Consider the following 26627-nt stretch of genomic DNA (forward strand, 5'->3'; position numbering starts at 1 on the left):
ATATTCTTGTTTGGGTGTCACCTACAAATACATATTTTTTTTCCAACCTCTTGACTAATCCTTTGGCTTAAGCTTTTCAATTCCAGCCCCAATTTCAATAAACTTTATTGGCATGGCAAGGAATGCAAGCATGGCCAGAATCTATAAATTATGTTTGTGACTTTAGGGCATCAAGTGTCACAGAGGTAATGGAATTTTTTTTTTCTTACATCTTCATTTTCCATTAAGTGAGGGAAATGGAAGAGGACACCGTAGCTCAAGACAGACAGGAAAATTGGGGGGAAATAGAGACTTCTCCATCCAGCTGCTTTCTAAAAGGAGAAAAGAGCTGGAAGCAAATATTTTTGTTCAGAAAATAAAAGAAATAACAATTCAAAGTTTTATTGCAAAATAAAATTCAAATCTCAGATGACATTGAAGCTTTGTGAAGCTTAAAATTCATACATTGCAATCTCTTTTATAAGAAAAAAATTAAATTTACACATTGAAAATCGGTACTTAAAATAGTAAAAGGCATGCTATGTATATAATTTATTGTCTCACAACTTTGTACATATCTATGATCCATTCTGGTTACACTTACCCCTGTCCCCTATTTTATAACCCTGCCCAATGAGTCCTTCTTCCTCCCATCAAGTCTTTATCCCACTTACGAATTAAATGTTTTAAAGATGAGAAAAAGTGATCGTCTTGGCATGTCTTTAATTTTAGAACTTAGAAGACTGAAGTGGATAGATCTCTGTGAGTCTGAGATAGTGAGTTCCTGACCAACCAGGACTGCACAGTGAGGCCCTGTCTCACAAAAAGGATGTGTGTCTGTAAGTATAAGCCAATGTCCATGCAAGTGCTACTAAAGGACAGATGTGGGTATCAGGTCCCCAGGAGCAGGAGGTACGGAGTTATATAAGAGTCACCTGATGTGGATGTTGGGGATCGACTTCTAGTCCTCTGAAGAGCGCTCTCAATTACTGAACCATCTCTCCTGCCCCAAGTCATGTATTTTTCAAAGTTGACAAATAAACATCATAAATTTCAAGAAAAAAATTCTAATTAATTACTCAAGTGCCTAGCATAGTTGGTACAGTTTTCCGAGCCTTTTTTGTTGGGCAATGGATCATTTATTTATATGAAAATTTCTGTAATGTTTTCTATAGCTAGTTCACAAAAAACTTGGTTTATGTTTTTAGCATAATAGGTTAAAATATATTTTAAATTAATTAGAGCTTAGAAAACTCTGAACACAATTATTGGTGACTTTCCTACATGCTGGAATCCATAAAACACATGTCTTTTGTTGTGGTGGTGGTTGTTGTTTGTTTCTTTAGATAGGGTCTCCTACACAGTCCTTGCTTTCCTGGAACTCACTGTGTAGACCAGGCTGGTCTTGAACTCACAGAGATCCACATGCCTCTGTCTCTGCCTCCTGAGTGCTGGGATTCAAGGCACGCACCACCACACCAAGCAAAACACATGGCTTTTGTAGAACCACTACATTTGTACCCTATAGTTACACAATTTCTGTCAATTCTATTTTACATAGTTTTGATCAACAAAAGAGAAAAATCGTGGTGCATTTGATATTGTACAAAATAATTATTACATTTCTGACAGATGATATTTGTTTGTAAGTAGTCATCTTTTCCTTGATTTTCTTAATTGTACAGATTCAGTGTTTGGGAAAAATATTTGAGACCAGCTTCTGCCTTATTTCAAACCTTTTCCCTTTGCCAGTTGCATGTGTCTGATGCCAATCACCACATGGCAAGTTCCTGTAGGGATGTGATCTGTAGTCGGTATGTCTACATCAGGACATTGGTCAAGGCCACACCGAGTACCCCGAGAAGCAGGCTCTACACTCAACAATGCCCTCCACTAACCAGGGGCTCTTCCATCCTTATACTACAGACATTTGGGGCTAGATAAATCTATACTGAGGTTGGTGACACTTTGTCAATCCCAAGATGTTTGGCAGCAACCCACTTTTTGGCTCATTGGATGCCAGAAGGATTCTCAATCCCTATCCCAGTTTGTGACATCTAAACATGTTTCCTAGAGGGCAAAATCTCCAGTTGAGAGCTATTGAAGTAAACATATTTGACAGTTTATCTTGTTAAATGTGTGGGCAACAAGCACACACATAGTACACAGACATACATGCAGGCAAAGCACTGATACATATAAAATAAAATAATAAGAAAATGAGTTTGAAAATGTGTAGGTACGAAAAGACATGTTCTAGCCCCTGCTATGTACTGTCTTCATACCAATTTTCTTGAAACTAACCTGCTAAATAGTGGTATAAGGACCATCTCTTAAAGAAAAGCCAAAGGTATACTCTTTACACTGAACAGTAAGGCAGTTAGAACCCTCAAACCTTCCAGTCACTTTATTCCTTATCAATATTAACTGTAAATTAAGGTTATTAAGAAATGGAAATTTAGCTGGGCGGTGGTGGCGCACGCCTTTAATCCCAGCACTCGGGAGGCAGAGCCAGGCGGATCTCTGTGAGTTTGAGGCCAGCCTGGGCTACCAAGTGAGTCCCAGGAAAGGCGCAAAGCTACACAGAGAAACCCTGTCTCGAAAAACCAAAAAAAAAAAAAAAAAAAGAAATGGAAATTTATTAAGAAAAATATCGTACAGTGAAATTGTCTTACAAATTTACTTCTGCCTCTGAAATCCATTAGGAAGGTTAATGTGAGACCCAGGCAATAAACTTATTTTGATTCCCAGATAATATGCATTCCCTTGAGTCCACAATACTGAAACCATGGGGAAATATCTAATAAGTCAGAGGACTGAACAAGTCTCAATTTCGGATTACCTCTGAATTCTTGGCAACAGAAAGGGAAATTTCTGAATCTTTCCCTAATCAACTTCATTCATTAAGAAGATAATGTTACCCAGATAAGTCTCCTTATGCTTCTCAAATACATTCTCCTCAAACAGCACTAGCTTAAAAAAAAAGGGTTATTTATTTTTATTTTATGTATATGAATGTTTTGCCTCTGTATGTGTACATTGTGTGTGCAATGTCCATGGAAGCCAGAAGAGGGTGTTTTATCCCCTGGAACTGGAGTTATAGATGTTTGTGAAGATTCATGTGGGTACTAGGAACTGAATCTGGGTCTCTGAAAGAGTAACAGGTGCTCTTACCCTCTGAGATGTCTCTCCAGCCCCTGACACAGTACTTCCTTTGGAAAGCTCTTTTCTTTAACACATTAGATTAAGAATCTAAGCATTCAATTGCATTAAACATGTTTCTTTGCTGCCATGTGTCTGTGTCCCAAATGTAGTTGACAATGAAGCCATTATCATAGAACATTGTCTCCTGGATACTAATATTTCTAGGGAAAGCTTTTGCTGAATGCTGGCACAGTGGTCAGATTATTTGGGGGCTCAGATCTTTACCAGCAAAATTGTTGTTATAAATTCCACTGCTGTCTTCAAGCCTCTGAAATTGTATCTATAGAACTGGGATACAAATAAATTCATCTGGTGCATTAGTATATGATTACAGTTAACAGAAACAAAGTATCTTGTACATCCCCTGAATGGTTTGGCTTTGTCATCAAGTTGAGTGTATTTTGAATCACCTAGGAGACACACCTCCTAGGTGTGAGGCTGCTTGTAGAGAGGTTTATATCATGAGCAAGATTCTAAATGTGGGCACCAACACAGTGGACTGGAGTTCTGGCCTGAATAATAAGGAAGAAGCCAGCATCATGACCAGCAACATTAAGCTCTCTTTACTCCCCAATTGTGGATACCATGTGACCAGCGGACCTTCAACCGTGACCCAAAAGAAACCTTCCTCCCTCTACTCACTTTTCCTCAGGTAGTTTGTCACAGCAGTGAGAAAAGAAGAGTTAATACAAGTGCTTGGCATATGTTTTTATTGATGTTTGAGGATGTGCTTTGAAACAGCCTTAAGAAAGCACTACTCTGAAGTTCCAGGAAAGATACCTATATTGACTTTTAATTCTATTAGCTTTTACTCAGTACTAACAGATCTCACAGAGAGGATGGCATCTGCCTAAATTCATGAAGATGCTTAATAATTGTTTGTGAAAATCTCTTAGCTGTTGAAGAAACAAACAAGGGTGCCTTTTATATTTCTACTTGAAAATAATCGTATTCAAAACAGTATTCTTCTTGGTAAGGTTATATACTAAATAAGAGCCATGGTAGTGTCTAAGTACTGTTTGACAATTTTTTCCTTTTCAACTTTACTGTAACGAATATGGACTATCTTTGTAATGAGTCAAACAACTACCTTTCAAATTAAAGTGATAAATGCATTCGATGTTTTCATGTCAATGTCTGATAATGCTTTTGCTCCTAAGAGTAGGAGGCCATGTCTATGTAGACAGTGCTAGACAGAGCACGGTTGATTTAAAATATAAAATAATTACAGGCTTTAGAGCACATGGGAATCTTAAGGATCTTGGTCCTCAGGCTTCCCTGTGAAAAATGAAAACTTGAATCCTGAGGTGTCATAGGCAGAAGTAAGTCAACAACACGTGTCAGCGTTCTGTTCTGTCGGCCAACGAATTGATCAAAGGGAGTGCTGGAGGCCAGAGAGGTGGCTCAGTGGTTAAGAGCACTTGCTGATCTGGCAGAGGACCCTGGTTCAACTCCCAACATCAGGACAGGGATTATCACCCTTCATAACTCCAGTGCCAGGGCAACTGACGCCCTCTTCTGAACTCTGCAGGCACCAGGCACATACATGGTGTACAGTCATTACAGACAGGCAAAACTCTCATAAGTATAAAATAAAAATTAATACATCTTAAACATAAAAAAGGAAGGTTTCTTACACTGTTAATTCCAGTATTCATTTTTTCCAGTTACTTCCACATTCTCTAATCGGAACCCGAGTTCTTTCTCTGTCTCTTTTTTTTCCTTCTTTTTATTATTAAGAAATTTTTCATTCATTTTGCATATCAACCACAGAGCTCCCTCCTCCCAACTCCCAGGCTTCCCCACCCCAACCCACTCCATTCCCTCTTTCTCCAAGGCAAGGCCTCCCTTGGGGAGTCAGCAGAGGCTGGTACATTCAGTTGAGGCAGATCCAAGCCCCCCCCACCCCCCCACCCCCACCCCCCACCCCACACACAACAAGGCTGTATAACATGACCCACCATAGGCACTAGGCTCCAAAAAGCCTGATCCTATACCAGGGGTGGATCCTGATCCCACTACCAAGGGGCCACTTAAACAGAGGGCCTAGTCCAGGCTCATGGGGGCACTCCACAGCTGTTGATCCACAGTTCATGAGTTCCCACTAGTTTGGTTTGGTTGTCTCTGCAGGTTTCTCCATCATGATCTTGATGTCCCTTGCTCATAGAATCTGTCTACTCTCTCATTGACTGGACTCCTGGAGATTGGCCTGGTGCTTGGCTGTGGATCTCTGCATCTGCTTCCATTAGTTACTGGATGAAGGCTCCCCAGTTTGCTCATGGAGATCTCATCTATTATTTCCTCACAGGGTGATCCCTGTGTCCCTCTTAGGATCCTCCTTGATAGCTAGCTTCTCTGGAGCTGTGGGAGGGAGCTTTTGTAGGGCAAAGGACACGGTCAATAAAACAAAAGGACAGCCTACAGAATGGGAAAAGATCTTCACCAACCCCACATCTGACAGAGGGCTGATCTCTAAAACATATAAAGAATTCAAGAAACTAGACGTCAAAATACCAAACAATCCAATTAAAAAATGGGCTATAGAGCTAAACAGAGAATTCTCAACAGAAGAATCTCAAATAGCTGAAAAACATTTAAGGAATTGCTCAACATCCTTAGTCATCAGGGAAGTGCAAATCAAAACGACTCTGGGATGCCGTCTTACACTTCCCTGTCTCTTAAGACAGGCTTTCTGCTGGGGTTGTTGCTTAAGTGTGGAGCACTTGCCTGGCATGTATATTCTCAGTACTCAAAACAAACTCAATGGCAAAAATTCAAATAGTTTTCAGAATGTCTCAGAGTCCTCACATGACCCTTTCTCTCTTCTGTCGTGTTCTCCCTAATAACGGTCCACTTCTCCCTCCTGGAAATGTCTGCTTCCTCTCCGGGATTCTTCAAGTCTTTGTCTCAGTCTTCAGCCACATTTTCCCTACATCAGGGTATTCATTCTCTGTTTTTCCCTCCTTCTCTCACTCTGGCCCACTCCAACTTAGGCTTAAAGATTTATTGCAAGTTTCTGGTCTTCTCGGAAGGTTTTACCCAATGCCCCAAGCAGTGTGGAGGTTTTTCTATAAAATTGTCACTCATTAAAACTACAGTTGTATTCCTTGCACATGTATGCCCTACTGGCGTATGAGTCAGCCACCTCTTATTCTTTTTTCTGAACCAACTTAACATATAATAGTTCTCTGAGAAAATGGAGGTTGAGTTGTGAATTACCCTACCCACCACTGCTTATGCTTAGAAAACAATGATATGATGAAATAATTTTAATGGAGAGGTAAATGACTTAGAGAACTTCTCCTGTCACAGGGATATAAGATTCATAGAAATGTGGCATTTTGGAAGTGTTATTAAATTCATAACACAGAGGTAACGGGCTATCTCGATACATAGACTGGTCTGTATTAGCTAGGACAGCCCAGTTCAGGCACTGTTGAGGAAGGAAAAGCAGAACACTGGGGAATTCTGGGAAGAGGCTGGAAAGTAGGATAAAGGGAGAAGTGAGAAAACATGTCAGCAACCCACTGATATTGGGAGCCCCACATCCTTAAGTAGTAGCAGCCACCTAAGACAGTTATTCTCAATTGAAAACCAGTCACTAAATGGCTCCTTCGTTATTTTAAGTTACATACAGTATCTACTGGGTTGACATCAGAATAAATTTCACCCTCCACATTTCAGTAGCAAATCCTGACAAACCAAGATCCCAAACGGTCCCCATTAGAAGTGAGAGAAACAGATGGAAGAATCGCGGAGTGAAGATATTTGTCACCTACCCTTGCTTGCAAATGACAGAAATTAATTGCTTCTGCATCTGTGTTTTCACAGCAGGGTATGTGTGTCTCACTCATGCCTGTAGATTTTGTATTTAATCCTTGTCACATGGCATTCTCCTTGTCCCCGACTCTTACTCTTATGTGGTAACATGCTCTTGGAGAGAGGAAATCACTCTCACCGTATCCTCAGTGCCTCCACATAGAGCATTACATATATATATATATATATATATATATATATATATATATATATACACATATGAGAGAAGATGCAGGGATGAATTGTACCATATTGAGTAGGCTCTGAAGCATGACCCAGAGAAAATGATGTCACTGGCCGTTGAGCTGAATGGAGAAACGGGGGGTATACAATTAAGAGAAGGGAACGGGAGATCAGGATGCTCCACAAGTCGCAGGACCCTACTCAGGTTCATTTGCATTTTCTGTGATTGTTAACAGGGAGTTCTGAAAAGAGTGGTGCTACAATTTATAGCGGAGTAGTTAGGGACAGCTTTTCGGTTCATCCCACCGCCAAGTCATTAATCTGCTCCTGTGGGCTCTTTGGTAAGCTGATCAGCGACTGCGTGGCTGCCACTGGACAAAGAGCTCTGTGCTGGCTCTCTTCACTTAACTCAGGTGTCATCTTTCTTTGAGAAATCACATCTTTGACTCAGAGCCGCATAATTGCTTTTTAATAAAGAGGTAGGTTGCAATCATTTAGAGGCATTCCAAGCACCCTCCCTGGTCTCCATAAACATGTGCATCCGCTATGATTTGTAGATTCTGTACCCAGATTTCTTTTTCTCCACGATTTTGGTGAGCATTTAGAGGACTCTGTCAATCACCTTAATTTCTTTCTCTTAGACAAAATTCAGTGATAACTCTCAGAATATTGGTGAAGTAGATAAAAACTGTAAAGGGAGAATAATTCTGTGACTTAATGATGAATAACTTTTGATGGCATTTTAATTGAAGTGTTCACAATAGAGAAATCATGCCACCTGCATTTTACCACGACAAGTGCTGAGCCAGCCAAATCTAACAGTCAGCTAATGACCCATGCTCACGGATCCATTGTGAAACTTTGATGTCTCATGATATGACTTAAAAATTCATTTAGCCCAGGTTGCCCTCAAATTTACTATTTAGATAAGGCTGGCCTTGAAGTTCTGATCCTCCTGCCTCCACCTACTCAGTGCTGGGATTACAGGCACGTGTCACCTCTGCCCAGTTTATGTGGGGCTGGAACTTGAACCCAGGGCTTCATAAAAGCACCTTGTCCCCTGAGCTACATCCCCAGCTTAACGTTCTATTTTTCTTCAAAAAGATTTAAGAAGTAAGAAGATAGAAACATTTGATTTGCTCTATGAATGTACAAGAATCATGTATCTGTCCTACCGGGATAGTTCTGCTAGCTGACCAAGGAGACAGCTCTTGAAACAAGTATCTCAAAATTCCAACAAAGTAAGAGGAATTTCAGGATAAAATTGTAAATAAGATCAGTGGAAATGCAATCTGAAACAATACAGACTTATAAGTTGAACCAATTATTATAACTGCAAAATTAGACTTGAGTTTCCTAGCAGCCAAAGTAAAAAAGGAAACCCAGATGGCTACACAATTATTCACAAAATATAAATATCCACAGTTAAAAAGAAAAAGCATATAATCTATTCACCATACATTCTTTTCTTATACTGAGCCCAATTTTACTTTTGAGCAAACATGATTACACCGAAGCTTGTCTTGGTTTGGGGAAGTGAAGTCCAATAAGACGCCTCCTTTTCTGATCACTTTCATATATTACAATATTGTGGAGACAGCTGTTCCTCCCGGACCATCTATATGCTCTGCTTCTTTTGTTATTGTCCATCTCTCTCCACTAAAATGTGAAAACTAATAGTTTTTGTCTGCCAGCTCCCTGTTGAATAAGCAGTATCCCAAATAGTAGCTGGCTCCTGTGAGGCCCACAGAGACTGTATCTACAAAACTGAGTTGCATAGGACAAGCTGGGACAAGCTGGCAGCAGAGAGGTTTTCGTCAGACACCCTCAAGTACAGCCTGGGTCCCAGGACCCCCTGCCCAATCACGATTTGTTTACTAAAGTATTTTCCCATTAAAGGTAATTCGGAGGAAGAAGTGTAGATGCAGCTTTTGCTTCTGGCAGTTAGGAGGGAGGGGGAAAACCCCAAAGCTGAGATCAAAAGCGACCCAATCGGTCCTGCAATGTCTTCATGTGCTGCCTCACTTTATCCTGGATGTCTTCGAGTAGATGCACAGCTCGCCTGGTTCCAATAACAGCACCACCTGATGAGTTACAACGATAAGCCTTGGGTGTCTCTCCGTGTAAATAAGTGATGCCCACTGCTGTTTGCCATGCCCAAGGAAAACATCTCATCAAACTCATGAAGACTATACAAAGAATTAACGAGGTTAGAGCTATAAAATAAGCAACAGATAGAGTAAGAATGAAAAGGTAGGCATACAGCATCAGGGTTGATCGTGTACGTGCATGTATGCCTCTGTGTGGGGGAGGGGGGAGAGGGAGAGAGAAAGAGAGATCTATGCTATGTGAGTACATGCACACGTGTGGGTGTTTGTTTGCATGTGTTTTACCCTGGAGCAGACCAAATGTCTGGACTGACTGACTGAAGAGTGACCTCCTGTCTCCGCATCCCAAACACTAGGACTATAGACATGCTCCACTACTGCCTCCAGCTTTTTCATGGGTGCTGGGGATCTGAACTCAGGTTGGCACACAGCTAGCACCTTCCCAACTGAGCTTCTGTCCAGTCAGCCCCAGCATGGCATTTTAAACCTTTCAATGGCTGTACGAGTTCTGCTTTTCGAACCTTGTGTTGTGGTTATTATAAGCATTGTTTTTTTTGTTTTTGTTTTTGTTTTTTTTTCAGACAGGATCTACCTAGAAAGGTCAAGCTGGTTTGAAATTCCTTGACTCACTGATTATCTAGCCTTAGTCTCCCTAGCGCTGAGACTACACCTGCTCTTCTATTATTATTCAGTGTTGGAGTTTAAGCCATGTGCCTCACACATGTTGGACAAACACTTTACCACTAAGCCACACACACCGCAAGCATCAGCCTCTGCCTTTTTGTTGTTGTTTTTGGAGACAGGGTCTCACTATGTAGCTCTGGCTGTCCTGGAACTCATTATGTAGACCAGGCTGGCCTTGACCTCGAAGAGATCAACCTGCTTCAGCTTCCTGAGTTCTGGGATGACTACACCCAGCCAACCTCCATCTTTTAAAATTTTGTATTGAGACAGGCAGCTAGGTTGCCTCAATTGTCTTCAAACTGACTCTGTAACCAAGGTGGGACTGGAACCTGTGATCCTACTGCCTCAGTCTCCTGAGTAACTGAGATGTATCTACCACCTGATGCAAGGCGAAAGATTGATTCCTAAAGAAATGACCTTCTGTATCAATGACCAACAATCTCTTAAGGACGTAAGGAAGCAGGTGGAATGACAGCCTTGTGGAACACTGGGAAGCTCTGCTCTCAGCTCTCAGTAGTTTACAGTCCACAGGGGACAACCTAAGAATAGTTTTGGCAGCAAACACACCAATCATACATGATGATTAGTCTTCAAGCCAACCTGACCAAGGTTAGGTCCTAATTTATGTGCTCCTCTGACTACATAATACAACTGTCATAGAGTTTCTATTGCTGTGATGAAGGCCATCACCAAAAGCAACTTGGAGAGGAAAGGGTTTATTTGGCTTAGAGGTCATAGTTCATCATTGAGGGAGGCCAAGACAGGAACGCAAGGCAGGAAGCAAAGAAGCCCTGGAGGAACTCTGCTTACTAGCTTGCTCCTCATATCTTGTTCAACCTGATTTTTTTTTTTATACAACTCAGGACCACCTGCCCAGAGTTGGCACTCCCCACAGTGTGTTGGGCCCTCCCACATCAATCTTTAATGAAGAAAATGCTCAACCAATTTGCCTGTGGGCCAGTCTTATGGAGGATTTTTCTTTTTCTTTTTTGTTTGTTTTTTAGCGGGGTGGATTAAAGGTGTGTACCACTACCACCCAGCTGGAGGAATTTTCTTAATTGAGACTCCCTCTTCCTAAATGACTCTAGCTTTTATCAAGTGACATAAAAACTAACCAGCACAATAGCTGTACAAGATCAGTATATAATCGTTGGCCTTTGTAGCAAAGGAGTTGAACTTAAATCTTAGAAATTGCATTAACTGTGACTACACAGAAAATTGCAACCCTATTCAGTAAAATTGTACAAATTTGCGATCACAGTGCACCTTCATGTAGTAATTCAATTAATTTTTTTTTTTAAATTTGTTCCAGTGCTGAGGCTTGATATCAGAGTCTGGTGCGTGCTAGGCAGCTGGTCTAGCACAGAGCCTCATCCCTAACCCCAGTATATTCTCATGAATCAAAGTTTGTGCTTAGAAACAGTATTATGTTTACAGGGGTAGACCAGGGAACTGGAGAGCATAGATTTGTACTTTAGCTCCACCACCTAAATAAACTGCTTAACTTAGGCGTGTGAGCATTAGTTTTCTCATCTATGAAATTTGTTTACTGTTTAGATCAAATGAGGCCGTCCAGGTGCATGAGCTTCCTAGTGCTATTATAAATTGCTACAGACACAGTGACTTAAAAATACACAAGTTCATTCTCTTCTCCCTTTGAAAAGGGTTTGGAGGCAAGGAAGAAATTTGAGACACAACTGGGGGACATCAGAAGAGAAGGAGGAGGCCCCACCCTCGAATAAAGTTGGAGCCTTTCACCAGCAGAGAAGCAAGAATTCCAACTATCACCAACTGCTTATGGCTTTCCCCCTTTTCCAGGCATAAACCTGCAATTTTCTAGGAATCTCACCAGACACTCAGTTTACAGGGAAAGGATGCGTACGTAGTAGCAACTTGCGCAATGAAGTGGCTCCTGATTTTCCCTTATCAGATTAGATTCCATCCAAGGCATTACTTACCTCATTCATCATGAGAGGAGGGAGGGAGGGGGAAAAGGTTTCTTAGCAACCTTTTAGAAGCAGATTCAGAGCTGCCAAAATTGCATACATTGCCAATGTTGAAAGAGTTAATGCTTACTCTCCTTTGATGAGCCCGTATCTACACTTGGCTACATTTATCTTCCCCCTACCCTCCTTTGGGAAATATAAACCCACCTTGGGTATGCCATTCTTCTGAGCATTTCTCGCCTCTTACTTTATTCTTAATGGAATCCCTAACTCTGCTTCACAGACTGGCTACTTTAAATTCTTTTCAGTGTCAAAGCCATGAGCCATGATTTGGCCTGAGTGGAGGTCCCTAAAAGACCAGGGGAACTCCTTCTGGGGATCACAGCAAGATGCTTTGTCTCTGTCCCATCATGGCTGACAGGCTGCAGTACAGAGAGGTAACAACAGGTCCGTATTTGACTTGTAGACTCAAAAGGAGAATCACTTCTCTTTGCTTTTCCAGTTTCTAGAAGCTTCTTGCATTCTTTGTTCTTAGCCCTGTCTTCATTTCCTCCCTTTCTTTCTTTCTTTCTTTTTTTTAACCTGCATTTGTTTCTTTTTTAAGCATTTTGTGTGTGTGACTGTGCGTACCTGTGGAGGTCAGAGGACAACTTATGAAGTCTCTTCTCTTCCTCCATTATTTGAGTCCTAGGGACTGAGCTCAGGTCTTCAGGCTTGGCAACAAGTGTTTTTAACCCACTAAGCCATCATCTTGTAAGCCCTTCTTCTCTGTTTTCCAGAACAAACATGTAGTGTTTTATTATTTCTGCTTAATAGTGCTGTAACACTCGGGTAACAGCTTTTTTTCTTTTTCTTTCTTTTCTTTTCTTTTTTTTTTTTTCCAGTTAACATAACTAGCTCTCAGTACAGCATCACAAAATACAAATCCAAGGAAGGTAATGTCTTTATTACATCACAAAACTTTGGCATGTCAATATAGTACTCTAACACAATAAAATAATATTTTTGTTGTTAAGAGTCATATAATACCTCAGTGCTAATCTTCACACTAAAAATTATCATGTAAGTAGCCAATCCAAACACTGAAGTTTTCAACAGAGAAAGTTATTTTATACAAATTAATGTCATTGGAAATGACACAGTCTCTCCTTTTAAAGTGAGTTCCTCACTGGGGAGTTTCCAGTTCACAACAGCAAGGCCACCTTCTGCATGAGGGTGCTGGGCTTTGTTCTGGGCTGGTCCATAGCCAGGCAGAGTTCCTGTCTGAAATGCTTTAAGATTCTACCATAAGGAGACATCAACTTCTTTTAAGTACTTAAAATAATAATAATAATAATAATAATAATAATAATAATACTCTTTTAACTGTTCATATAAATTCCAGAACTCTCCAACATAGTCATTTAAGCCATACTAACCTCAGATGGTTCTTTTGGTTTAGAAGTCTTAGATCCTTTTGTTTTATTCAAAAGTGATACAGCCTTACCACAGCTCATTTTAAAAAAAGTACCTAAAATAAAATAGTTATAGTTATATACATATATATGTACACACACACACACACACACACACACACAGAGTCAGCTTGGAAAGCCCCGGGGAACCTGACACTGTTCATCAACTTTTACAGTCACCTCTCCAACAGCACCACTACCATGGGTTGTCCTAAGGCTTTCTCTTGTTGACAGAAAATTCCTCAACCTCAGCGTTCAGCTAATGACCCACCCATTCAATTGCTTCAAAGCCTTTGCTGTCGTTTGAAGATACAGTGTGGACCACGAGTCCTCCTGGTTCAGAATAGGCTTTTCTGGGTCCTGGGGGTGTGGTTTGTATGACAGTCTCTCCTCTATTGAAACCATATTTGTCAATGAAGCACACTAGTCGATGTGAATTCCGTTTTTTTCTTTATGGGATTGAAAGGCCCCAGCATACTTGCTTAGCCTAACGCCATTTTGAGCAAGGCCTGAAAAGTACGGGGAAAGTTCAGTTAGAGGACATGGGCACAGGAACAAACAGGGTATCTGCGGTCGGCCACCTGGCCCCAGAACAGGGAACTAAAAGGTCAGAAAAACAACTTGTACCCTAGATAAGAGCCAAGTCAGCAGGCGTGTCGAGCTCGGGGGAAAAACCACAAGCTGTCCTGAGCTTGAACCTGGCCTCATATGAATTGTCCAATCAGAAACCTGTAAACCATGGCCTCATATGTATCGTCCAATCAGAACCCTGTAAACCATGGCCTCATATGTATCGTCCAATCAGAACCCTGTAAACCATGGCCTCATATGAATCGTCCAATCAGAACCCTGTAAACCCTCCCTTCTGCTGCCCGACCATATAAAAACCCTCCACTCCAGCCCGTGCGCGCGCCAGCCTCCTGAGCTTCTGGAGTGACTGTGTCGCCCCGGGTACCCGTGTTCCGGAATAAAGCCTCTTGCTGTTTGCATCTGACTTGTGGTCTCGGTGTGATCTCTGGGCGAGGGTCTCTCCAGAGGGAAGACTACCTGCGGGGGTCTTTCATTTGGGGGCTCGTCCGGGATCGGAGACCCCCGCCTCGTCAGGAGGTAAGTTGGCCGGCCACTGTCTGTCTGTATTGTCTCAGTCTGTTTACTTGTCTTTCGTTTTCGTCGGACGTCCTAAGTCAGGTCTGAGTCGGTGGGGGCTGAAGGAGCTGACGAGCTCGGACTTCGCCCACCGAAACCCTGGAAGACGTTCCACGGGTATCTGAAGTCCCCTCTGGGGCACGGTTTTTCGGGGCCACCCACGCATCAGAAGGATACGTGGTACTGGCAGGGGACGGAGAATTCAAACACTCCGCGTCCCCATCTGAGTTTTTGCTTTCGGTTTTACGCCGGAGCCGCGCAGCGAAAAATTCTGTGGTCTGTCTTGTCTGTTTGTTTCTCGTTGTGTGTCTAACCCTTCTTTATTTAGAGACCACCATGGGACAGGCTGTCGCCACCCCACTGAGCCTAACCATGGACCACTGGTCCGATGTTAAGGCCCGAGGAAACAATGAAGGTGTCATTGTCAGGAAGAAGAAATGGATCACCTTCTGCGGGGCCGAATGGGTCATGATGAATGTCGGCTGGCCGCGAGAGGGATCTTTTAACCTCTCTCTTATTTCGCAGGTGGAGGGTAAGGTTTTTGCCCCTAGCCCTTATGGGCATCCCGACCAGGTCCCATATATCGCCATCTGGAGATCACTGGTCGAGAACCCATTTCCATGGGTTAAGCCTTTCCTTCCACAGCCCCCTCCAGTCTCTGGGCCTTCTGCGCCCCCCAACCCGGACTCCTCCCTTTACCCCGTGCTCCCTCACAAGGAGACTCCTAAGCCTCCAGTCCTTCCCCCAGACCCCCATACCCCCCTTATAGATCTCCTGACGGAGGACCCACCACCATATCAAGCCGGACCACCTGGAGAGCCAGCCGAAGCGGCCCCAGCCGCCGCCCCGGTGGCGGCGTCCCCGGCCGTGCCCGTGGCAGATCCGGAAGTCACCTCGACTCGCAGGACCCACGGGGCTGGAGAAGAGGACGCAGCCCCGTCCCCCATTGCCGGCCGCCTCCGCGGCCGCCGGGATGACCCCCCTAATGAGTCCAGGGCCTTCCCGCTCAGAGAGGGGCCGAATCGTCAGTTGCAGTACTGGCCCTTTTCAGCCTCAGACCTCTATAATTGGAAACAACATAATCCCCCTTTCTCCAGGGATCCTGTTGCCTTGACCGGCCTAATTGAGTCCATCCTAGTGACTCACAGGCCGACTTGGGACGACTGTCAGCAGCTCCTGCAGACCCTCTTAACAGTAGAGGAGAAGCAGAGAGTTTTCCTGGAGGCCCGGAAGCAGGTTCCGGGCGATGACGGGAGGCCAACCCAACTCCCAAATATCATCGATGCAGCTTTTCCCTTGACCCGCCCAGACTGGGACTTCAATACACCTGAAGGTAGGGAGCATCTACGTCTCTATCGCCAGTTGCTCTTAGCGGGTCTCCGAGCGGCCGCCAGAAGGCCTACCAATTTGGCTCAGGTAAGGAATGTGATACAGGGAAAGGAAGAAACACCCGCTGCATTTTTAGAGAGGCTGAAGGAGGCTTATAGGATGTACACTCCGTATGATCCAGAAGACCCAGGGCAAGCACCAGGTGTCATCCTATCATTTATCTATCAGTCTAGCTCAGATATCGGAACCAAATTGCAGCGGCTGGAAGGTTTACAGGCGCTAGGTTTGCCAGACTCATTGAAGGAAGCAGAGAAAGTGTTCAATAAGAGAGAAACTCCTGAGGAGCGCGAGGAAAGGAGATGGCAGAAACAAGAGGAAAGGGACAAGAAACAGCATAGGGAGATGAAAAAGGTTTTGGCCGCCGTTGTGTCTCAGGGACAGCGGAGAGAGGGAGATAGGTCGGGAGAGCGAAGGAGGCCACCCCTTGATAAAGATCAATGTGCTTAAGCCACAAGGACCCCGCCGGCCCAAGCCCAAGACATGCAGATCTGGCCGGATTCCGGGTCGAACACCCAACCCTGACTCTGCTCCAGTATGTGGATGATCTACTCCTGGCGGCCAGGAGTCAAACCGAGTGCCTGGAGGGCACTCGAGCCTTACTGGCCAGACTTGGACAAAAGGGCTATAGAGCCTCAGCCAAAAAGGCTCAAATATGCCGAGACAAGGTTACCTACCTGGGCTACACCCTGAGCGGGGGGCAAAGATGGTTAACAAGGGCAAGGAAGGAGACGATAATCTCCATCCCCCCTCCTCGGAACCCCCGCCAAGTTCGAGAGTTCCTGGGTACGGCTGGGTACTGCCGCCTTTGGATTCCCGGCTTTGCCGAACTGGCAGCCCCATTGTACCCCCTCACTAAACCAGGGGCCATGTTCCAATGGGAGGAGAAGCATCAGAAAGCGTTCCAACAGATCAAGAAGGCCTTACTCGAGGCCCTGGCTCTGGGTCTGCCAGATCTAACCAAGCCCTTTGAGCTGTTTGTGGATGAGAACTCAGGTTTTGCCAAAGGGGTACTGGTGCAAAGACCTTGGGGGAGACCTGTAGCGTACTTGTCCAAGAAATTGGACCCGGTGGCTACAGGATGGCCATCATGCCTCCGCATGGTGGCAGCCATTGCCATATTACTCAAGGATGCCGGGAAGCTGACTCTGGGACAGCCGTTGACTGTGCTGGCCTCCCATACAGTGGAGGCCTTGGTCCGACAACCACCGGACAGATGGCTTTCTAACGCCAGAATGACTTACTATCAGGCCTTACTACTGGACTCAGACCGGGTAAATTTTGGGCCGACAGTTTCCCTTAACCCTGTTACCTTGCTGCCACTGCCTAGCCCCTCCGAGGAGCATGACTGCCTCCAGATTCTAGCTGAAGCACATGGCACCCGCCCTGATCTGTCTGGTACACAGATGGGAGCAGTTTCCTGGAGGAGGGGGAACGCAGAGCCGGGGCAGCTATAACCACCGAATCGGAAGTGGTATGGGCATCGTCACTCCCGCCCGGGACATCGGCCCAGCGTGCAGAACTGATTGCGCTCACCCAAGCTCTCCGGATGGCAGAAGGTAAGAAGCTCACAGTTTATACTGACAGCAGATATGCCTTCGCCACTGCGCATGTCCACGGGGAAATCTACAGACGGAGAGGCCTGCTGACGTCCGCGGGTAAGGAAATCAAAAACAAAAAAGAGATCCTAGACCTCCTAAAGGCCCTGTTCCTCCCGCTCCAACTCAGTATTGTCCACTGCCCAGGGCATCAAAAGGATGACTCTGCGGTAGCCAGAGGGAATCGGCTGGCGGATTTGACTGCCCGAACAGTGGCTTCCCAGCCAGCAGGGAGCAGCCAGTTGATGGCCATACAAGAACCACAGCCTGAGAGAGACCCCGTGCCCTATAGCCCAGAAGACCATGAGCTAGCAAAGAAAATGGGGGCGGACTGGGAACAAGGAAGACAAGCATATATACTAGGGGACCGGATGGTCATGCCAACCTCCCATACCCGATACATGCTGAGATTCCTCCATGCATTGACCCATTTGAGCAAAAACAAGATGAAGAAGAAACTGTTGGAAGAAATCTTCCCCAGGTATGGGATGCCTCAAATATTGGGGTCGGATAATGGGCCTGCCTTCGTCTCTCAGGTAAGTCAGAAGGTGGCCAAACTATTGGGGGTTGATTGGAAACTCCATTGTGCATACCTCCCCCAGAGCTTAGGACAGGTAGAACGAGCTAATAGAACAATCAAGGAGACTTTAACCAAATTAACGCTTGCAACTGGCACTAGAGATTGGGTGCTCCTACTTCCCTTGGCTCTCTACCGAGCCCGAAATACTCCTGGCCCACACAGCCTAACCCCTTTTGAGATCATGTACGGGGCCCCACCTCCTGTTGTAGACTTTCTCCATCCTGATATTTCATCTTTTGCCACCACCCCTACTTTAGAGGCACATCTTCAAGCCCTCCAACTGGTGCAGAGGGAGATCTGGAAGCCCCTGGCCAAGGCTTATCAGGAGCAGCTAGACAAGCCGGTGGTGCCCCACCCCTTCCAGATCGGGGACTCCGTTTGGGTCCGACGACACCAGACCAAGGATCTGGAACCACGGTGGAAGGGGCCCTACACTGTCTTGCTGACCACCCCCACTGCACTCAAGGTCGACGGGATTGCTGCATGGGTCCACGCCTCTCATGTGAAGGCTGCCAGGGAACCCGACCCAGCAGGATCCAGAAAGTCAACATGGACAGTGCGCCGCACACGAAACCCCCTAAAAATAAGGTTGGCCCGCGGCTCCTCTTCCTCCCCCTCCTAACTATGGGAGGAGTCACCGCCGGAATAGGCACAGGTACCACTGCCCTCATGGAAACCAACCAGTTCAGACAACTCCAGGTTGCCATGCATCCAGGTACTGGAGGAATCCGTGAGTGCCTTGGAAAAGTCACTCACCTCCCTGTCTGAAGTAGTTCTGCAGAACCGGAGGGGATTAGACCTCCTCTTCCTGCAAGGGGGGGGGGGTTATGTGCTGCTATGCGGATCATACTGGGGTGGTGAGAGATAGCATGGCTAAATTAAAAAAGAGATTAGAACAAAGACAAAAACTCTTAGAAAAACAGCAGGGATGGTTTGAAGGATGGTTCGGAAGGTCCCCCTGGCTCACCACCCTCACCTCCACCCTTATGGGACCCCTTCTGATTTTATTGCTCCTTCTGACGCTCGGGCCCTGTATCCTAAACAGACTTGTCCAATTTATCAGGGAACGTGTTTCTACTGTTCAGACCTTGGTATTGACCCAACAATACCAACGACTCAACCAGGTGGAAATGGAGCCACATCCCTATTCTTCCCCATGAATGGAGGATTCCATTCCCTGAGATAAGAAAATGGGGGAATGAAAGGCCCCAGAATACTTGCTTAGCCTAACGCCATTTTGAGCAAGGCCTGAAAAGTACGGGGAAAGTTCAGTTAGAGGACATGGGCACAGGAACAAACAGGGTATCTGCGGTCGGCCACCTGGCCCCAGAACAGGGAACTAAAAGGTCAGAAAAACAACTTGTACCCTAGATAAGAGCCAAGTCAGCAGGCGTGTCGAGCTCGGGGGGAAAAACCACGAGCTGTCCTGAGCTTGAACCTGGCCTCATATGAATTGTCCAATCAGAAACCTGTAAACCATGGCCTCATATGTATCGTCCAATCAGAACCCTGTAAACCATGGCCTCATATGAATCGTCCAATCAGAACCCTGTAAACCCGCCCTTCTGCTGCCCGACCATATAAAAACCCTCCACTCCAGCCCGTGCGCGCGCCAGCCTCCTGAGCTTCTGGAGTGACTGTGTCGCCCCGGGTACCCGTGTTCCGGAATAAAGCCTCTTGCTGTTTGCATCTGACTTGTGGTCTCGGTGTGATCTCTGGGCGAGGGTCTCTCCAGAGGGAAGACTACCTGCGGGGGTCTTTCAGGATCATCTATAGAATGTTCTGATACAATATGTGTTGGTTCCTGCATAACCAGTATGAGATTTCACAATGGAAGGCAGTCCCCATTCTGCACTGGGAGGTTGTGCCTGTGCAATTTTACAACTGTCTGCCCAGCAACACCCCAACATCCATCACACTCGGGGCCATAGGGTAACTCTTATTGTTTACCCTGCCAGGGAAGGGCCTCGTGAATCTGGTCCGCTTCAGGGACTTCCTGAAGCTATTTTGAGTTATTTACCTTCCTAATTAAGAAGCCTCCTCAAATTTTCTGTAAAGTTACACAAAGTAGTTCAATAGCCACTGGTCATCATGGAGAAACAGAAATAATAATGCTAGAGTTTGACCAACTCACGGTTTGACTTCAACCTCTGACTCTCTGTTTGGATTAGTGGACCATGAGTTTTAATTGTTGAGTTTCCGAGTTGATGATTTCATTATGGTGCCAAAGAAACAGCATATGATTTTTGATAATCTATTGTGCTCCCGTGGGTATTTTTCATTTTTCTTTTAAGACAGGTTTCTCTACATGGCTCTGACTACCCTAGAACTTACCATGTAGAGCAGGCTGGCCTCAAACTCACAGAGCTCCACCTGCCTCTGTGTTAAACACCCAGGCTGTGGGTATTTCTTAGGACTCTTTCTTGGGTTTACTCAGTTTAAGCCAGTTGTGATGCTCTAAATGCATATTATTTAATAGTATTAAGAAATATACTATATATTTTCATATATTTTATGCCTCTTCCAACAAAGCTTTTCAAGTAATTTCAAAATTCCTCAATAAAAGAATTCATCCCCAAGATGGACAAATCATAATGAGAGAGACACACTCTGGTCAGTCATAATAAGTCAGTAGCTTACCAGGAAGCCTGTTCAAAAATTCATGTTCCAAAAAGACAATTTACCCAAGGCACATATATTATATTATTAAATGATATGATATGATATATTCCTGCTTGCCGGAAGTGTCACCTACTCCAAGGGCTTGGTAAAAATTGTCACCCTTTCAGATTTTTTTCCCACCACCCACATGTCACGGGACTTAGTACTTTACTTTTTATTCCTTCACAGTTTGAGGAAGCATGTACTCACATGTCCCTGTGGAATATTTGTGTGTGTGTGTGTGTGTGTGTGTGTGTGTGTGTGTGTGTGTGTGTGTGTTTGAGCTCGAGCACCACAAATACTATTCATCTGTTACTCATTTATCTTCCTCTTCCCTCAAGCAGCTTGTTGTCTCTTATCTATTTATTTATTTATTTATTTATTTTGTCTGCTAATCTCAAATGTAAACCACTAATTCTCCCGTATTCCCCATAGGGTAACGAGCACTGTGCTGTGCCCTTAATAAATGCTTGCAAATGACAAAATGAATTCTTTGCCTTGGTTAAAGAGGACTTCTGCATGGAAATGAGCCCCTGTGTTTGTGTGTAGGCTCCAATGGTTCATTTTCCTGTCAGACTCCCCCGTTATGAAGGCGGTGGCAGCATCAGCCGTGTGAAGGGAGGATTTTTGTGGAGAGCATTTGGAGGATTAGAAAATCCTCCAGAGCTCTGCAAGCATCACAGTTTGTGTTTAGACTTCTATTTCATTCTGTCTCAAGACCAGAATAGGCAGAGAAGAAAGACGTCAAGATCCACAGGGTTCCATATGTGAAGTCAACCCCTAGCCCCCTTCAGAAGTAAGTGGGAGGCGAGAGGAGAAGAATCATTAGAGAATTTCTCAGCTCTGTTAATTCCCATCAGCCTGCAACTTTGCATAGAGGCTCCTAAACCCACAAAATGTATCACTGAATGCATGATGTATTTAATTAGTTTGAATCCTCTCCTTTCTAGTTTTTCTGAAATAATGAACATCTCAGGATAACACGCGTATTCAAACCAATGGAATTCAAACAGTGTTCAAGCGGATGCTAATAGCTGGGGTGTTTTAAGCCTCTTCTGAAAGATTTCTTGTGTGTGTGTGTGTGTGTGTGTGTGTGTGTGTGTGTGTGTGTGTGTGTGTGTGTATAGGTATGTGAATGGTAGTGTGGATGCTTGCAGGGGCCAGAGAGGGAGCTGTAGCTGGGGGTACAGCCAGCTGGGAGACACTTGTGGTTGCTGAGAACTGAACTTGGGTCATCTTAACCATTTCTTTCATCGATAGGCCTGTTTCCCCCCTCCAGTTAATCTAGAAAAACAAAAGACATTTTCAGTGGCAGGGTATGGAAAATACTCCATAGTATAAAAGAAGGGAACAAGGCGTGCTTTTTAATATTCAGAAAAGATAATTTATCAAACATGTACTAGGTTATTGTAAGGCCACCCCCTCCCCACCCCCAGTTTAATCTTTCATAACATCACTGGGCTGTTTTCTCAAAAGGAGAGGCTGTCTCCAGTGAGACTATGCCAGCTCTGGAATTACTGTCCCTGTCCCATTCCTCCACCTCAATCCAATTCACACTTTTATGATTGGCTTCCTTTTTGACCCAGGCTTGTTAATTATATCCAGCTGTAGGCAAATTGCTCTTCCAATTTGGCAACTCTGAGCTCTCAAGCTGCTGGCGTTTTTTTTTTTTTTCTCTCCCTTGATAAAACCTTTGGAGCATGCATTTTCTTGACTAGTGTTTCTGAAATAATCCCCAGTGATGGATATTTTAAAGAGTTCAAGGGGCTCACAAAATAACTCTGGGTTTGAATGCAGTGTGTTTCTGTAACTTGATCCAAAACTGCCCGAGAAAGCAGACAGATGAGAGTTTCCCCATGGAGGTAAGCAGTTTGCCATCCTTAGTGCCTGGTTTCCTAGACACTCTGGTGTTGGGGTTGAAGTTGTAACAGGCCTGGCCATGGCGGTCCTGGAGAGACAAGGGGCTTTCCTGTCCCGTCCAAGGCAGCAACCCCAGTGCGGGCAACAGCTCTCTAGGGGGTAGCAAACACTTTATTTTTCCCTCAGGAAACTGCTTCATCCAGCACTTTCTAGTTCAGACATTCCCCAGCTCCTTGTTCCCCTGGGTCTCTGCTGACAACACATAAAGTGTTTTCTTTTTAATTTTCTTTTTTTGTTTGTTTGTTTGTTTGTTTTTGGAGACAACGTTTCTCTGTGTAACCTTGGCTGTCCTGGAGCTCACTCTGTAGACTAGGCTGGCTTCAAACTCAAAAGATCCACCCCTGGTGCTGGGTGGGGTTAAAGGTTCGTCAACAACACATAGACTCTTGTAACAACTTTACTGTGAGGAAAACTTACAAGGATTTCAGTTTCTTTTTCTCTTTCCAAAGGGGTGGGGGTGATAGAAGCTTCTTTCCACCTACCAGCCCAAGACGCTCCGCTTGATAAATTGGCATCAGATTTTAGGACAGAGAAACAGGGGTGAAAAATGAGATGCAGAGTCAAAAGAACATACTCACAGTCCCAGCCCCATGTTTACTCGCTAGAGAATCCTGGGCAAGTATTTTAATTCTGCATTGAGGCTGTTTTTAACTAGGTAGTTGGAATACTGCTACCTGCCTTGCCTATCTCACGTGCTTAGACTGAGATGGATGAGTATACACGGAATATGTTTTGTGAAGGAAAAAGCAGAACTAACTACTTCCTATAACTAGCTGAAATTTTACCTGATTGATTATAAGTGCCTGCTGTGTGTACACTCATGATCAGTTCACTAAAGGAATAAAACATTTTGTCTGCTGGGTACAGATTTGCTGAGTGAACAAGAGGAAGAAAGTAACATTCAATATGCAGCTATTATAATGTAAGCCCGTATATTTACTTATACCTATGTAAACCAACAGCACTACAAAAATATGTATTTCATTTGTTTTTCTGAAAAAATACAGTCCACTGACCAGGTGTAGGGACTCATGACTCATTGTCCCAGCACTTGGGTGGCAGAAGCAGGAGGATTGCGGCGAGTTCACACACCCTGGGTTACAGTGACATTATATATTCAAGGCAATGCTTTCCAAATTCTGTTCCCTGTAACCCTGGCTGTATCAGCTATTGTTGGGTCCCTGTGAGACATCACTGGACATAGCAACACCAAAGAAGAATGATTTATTTTTGCTCTTGGTTTCAAGAGTTCTTTGTGTCCATCAGAGTGGGAAAATGTGTAGCTCAAGGCACCCAGAGTATGTGGTGGAGATTCTTCATGCAATAATTTACGGAAACCAGAGAAAGTAGGCAGGGGCCAAGGGTGTGCGTAGTTTACAAAGGCCAAACCTTAGTGACTTGCATCTGCCAGCCACACCTCCTAAAGGCCCTATGGCCTCCAAAGTAGCATCTCACAATCTGGGAAGCCATTCAGAATATGCTATGGTAGAGCGGGTTTCCGATTCAAACCACAACAATGGTCTTGAGAGACATCCTAGACTAGATCTGGAATGGCCCCCAAAGTCTTATATATAATAGAAGGCTTGGTTTCCAGTCTATGGTACCACTGGGAGGTAGTAGAACATTTCAGAGGTAGGAAGGCTTCGTGGGAGGAAATCAGGTCCTTGAAGGGGATGGTTGGTGCCTTGGCTGCTTCTTACCCATGACTTCCTGGCTACAAGGAAGTGAACACCATTCTTTACCATATACTTCGTCACTACTCTACGGCCTCTCCACAGGCCCAAATGACTGTAGACTAAAGCCTTGAGCCAAAATAATCCTTAAAAGAAATTTGTTTTTAAGTTGATTACTTGCAGGGTGTGGTGGCACCATACATCGAATCCAGCACTCAGGAGGCAGAGGTAGGACGATCTCTGAGTTTAAGAGTTCCAAGATAGCCAGGAGTACATGGAGGGGCGTGGGGGGGGGGGGGGGGCGATTACTTAAGCTGTTTGTCACAAAGATGGTTAACACCTTGCTCTGTTAGAGTTCCAGGGTCTTAAACTGTGAGAAGTCTCTGTTCTCTCCCTTATCACCCGGGTGCTGCACAGCACCCAATTCCAAATTGGCAATCATGCAGAAGGTCATATGGTGAAGAAACCTGTTTAGTTTTGCTCAATCCTGAGTTCTACAAACATGCTGCTCTCCAGCGCTTCTTTTTCAGTTATGCTCATTTAAATTTGAAAGAACTGGGATTCTGTTGGAAGCATTTGGCCAAATGCAGGTCTTGTAGGGTAAAGGTGTTTTTCCTTGGCCCTAGTCCCGGGGTCAAATCAGGGTCAGGGTGTTTTTGTTCCTTGGCCACTTTTACCCAACAGGTCTAAGTTCATGATTGGAACTGATAGGTGGTAGATCCACAAGAATAAAAGACACTTTATAGTTCAAATAGTGGCCCGTACCTGGAATTCCAGTAGAAAGATTGCTACAGGTGAGTTCCAGGTCAGAAAGAAGCAAATAACAGCAACCAATCTTGGCTGGTTACTTAGTTTAGTAACCAACACTTCCATATACCCTAACCAATCCTGTGCCAAAGAATACCTCAGAAAAAAAGTACAGCTATAAAAATTAACTAAGCTAAATTAACTGGTAATTGAATTAATAGTATTCCCCCCCCCGCCCCCCCATGGTGCTGTGGTTGAAACCTTGAACATGCCGGAAGACGGTTCTACCACTGAGCTACTTCTCAAGTTTATGTTTTATTGTTTTTGCTGTTGACTGTTTTTTAGTCTTTTTTTTTTTCTAATGATTTTATTTTACGTGCATTGGTGTTTTGCCTGCATGTACGTCTATGTGAGGGTGTCAAATCACTTGGCGCTGTATTCCAGTTGAGACCTGTGACACATAGGTGCTGGGAATTGAACCCGGGTCCTCTGGAAGAGCAGCCAGTGCTCTTAACTGCTGAGCCATCATCTCTCCAGCCGTCAGTCTTTGTTTTTTGCCTGTAGACTTCTATCATCTCGTTGCTTTATTGTCATACATCACATAGAACGCAAACTTCACTGTATTCTCCATTTTGAGTGTGTCATTTAGTGGCACTAAATACATCCACGATCATACCTGGCAGGCTTCACCAGTAGCCCTCCCCAGGTTTGTTTGTTTGTTTTTTTTTCCTGAAGAAATAAAATAAATATAAAATAAGATAAAAAGATTTTATTTGTAGTCATGTGTACATGTGTGCACTTGAGTGTGCGAGTGCATGGATGTCTCTTGTGGCGCTGTGAGTGCAGGTGCCCCTGGAGTTCAGAAGAGGGTGTCAGGCCCCCTGGAACTGGAGTTAGAGGTGGCTGTGAGCCCTCTGACATGGTAAGTGGGAGCTAAACCCTGGGCCTCTAGAGGAGCAGTATGGTTTCTTCACTGAATTGTCTTTATAGCTCATCCCCCTCCCCCCAGTCTTTTTCGCTCTACTGAAATTCTATATTGTCTTATGTTTACCTTCCTTAATGTTCAATCATAAACGCTCTTCCCTGTGCAATTTCCTTTTCCATAAAATTCAGTTTGGTGTATTTGAAAGGCCGCCAGGAGCGGAGCCGCGGGCAGCGCAGGCCGGGCCGCATCCCCGTCCCCGCGCCAGCCGCCCGCGCCCGCCATGCGCCCCGCAGCGGCCCGCGCGCCCGGGCCCCGTGTCGTAGCGCGGCGGGCGGAGACCGCAGGCTCCCAGCCCGGGCCCGCCGTGTCCTCGAGCCCGATCGGCGCCGCTGCCCGGCGCCAGCGCCCGGTGCCGCCGCCGGCGAGGGTGGTGCAGGCCGCGACCCGGGCGCCCGGGGCCCTGAGTGATGGAGCAGGCCGAGAGCCGGGGACCCTGCGTGGTGGAGCAGGCCAAGGGCCGGGGACCCTCCGGGCGGTGCAGACTGGGGCCTGGGTGCCCCCGGGGTGGCGCAGTTTGGGGACTTGGGGACCCTGTGGGGGTGGCGCGGCCTGAG

General features: G+C 45.0%; 1 pseudogene; it reads right to left on the reverse strand.

The window, feature by feature from the left end:
- The window catches only part of LOC128118750 (40S ribosomal protein SA-like), a 33336-nt pseudogene extending 7041 nt beyond the window's left edge, over positions 1–26295 (reverse strand).
- Positions 26296–26627: the final 332 nt, after the last annotated feature.

Source organism: Peromyscus californicus, unplaced genomic scaffold (assembly GCF_007827085.1).
Source record: "Peromyscus californicus insignis strain IS unplaced genomic scaffold, ASM782708v3 Scaffold_22__1_contigs__length_63687245, whole genome shotgun sequence".
Lineage (NCBI taxonomy): Eukaryota > Metazoa > Chordata > Mammalia > Rodentia > Cricetidae > Peromyscus > Peromyscus californicus.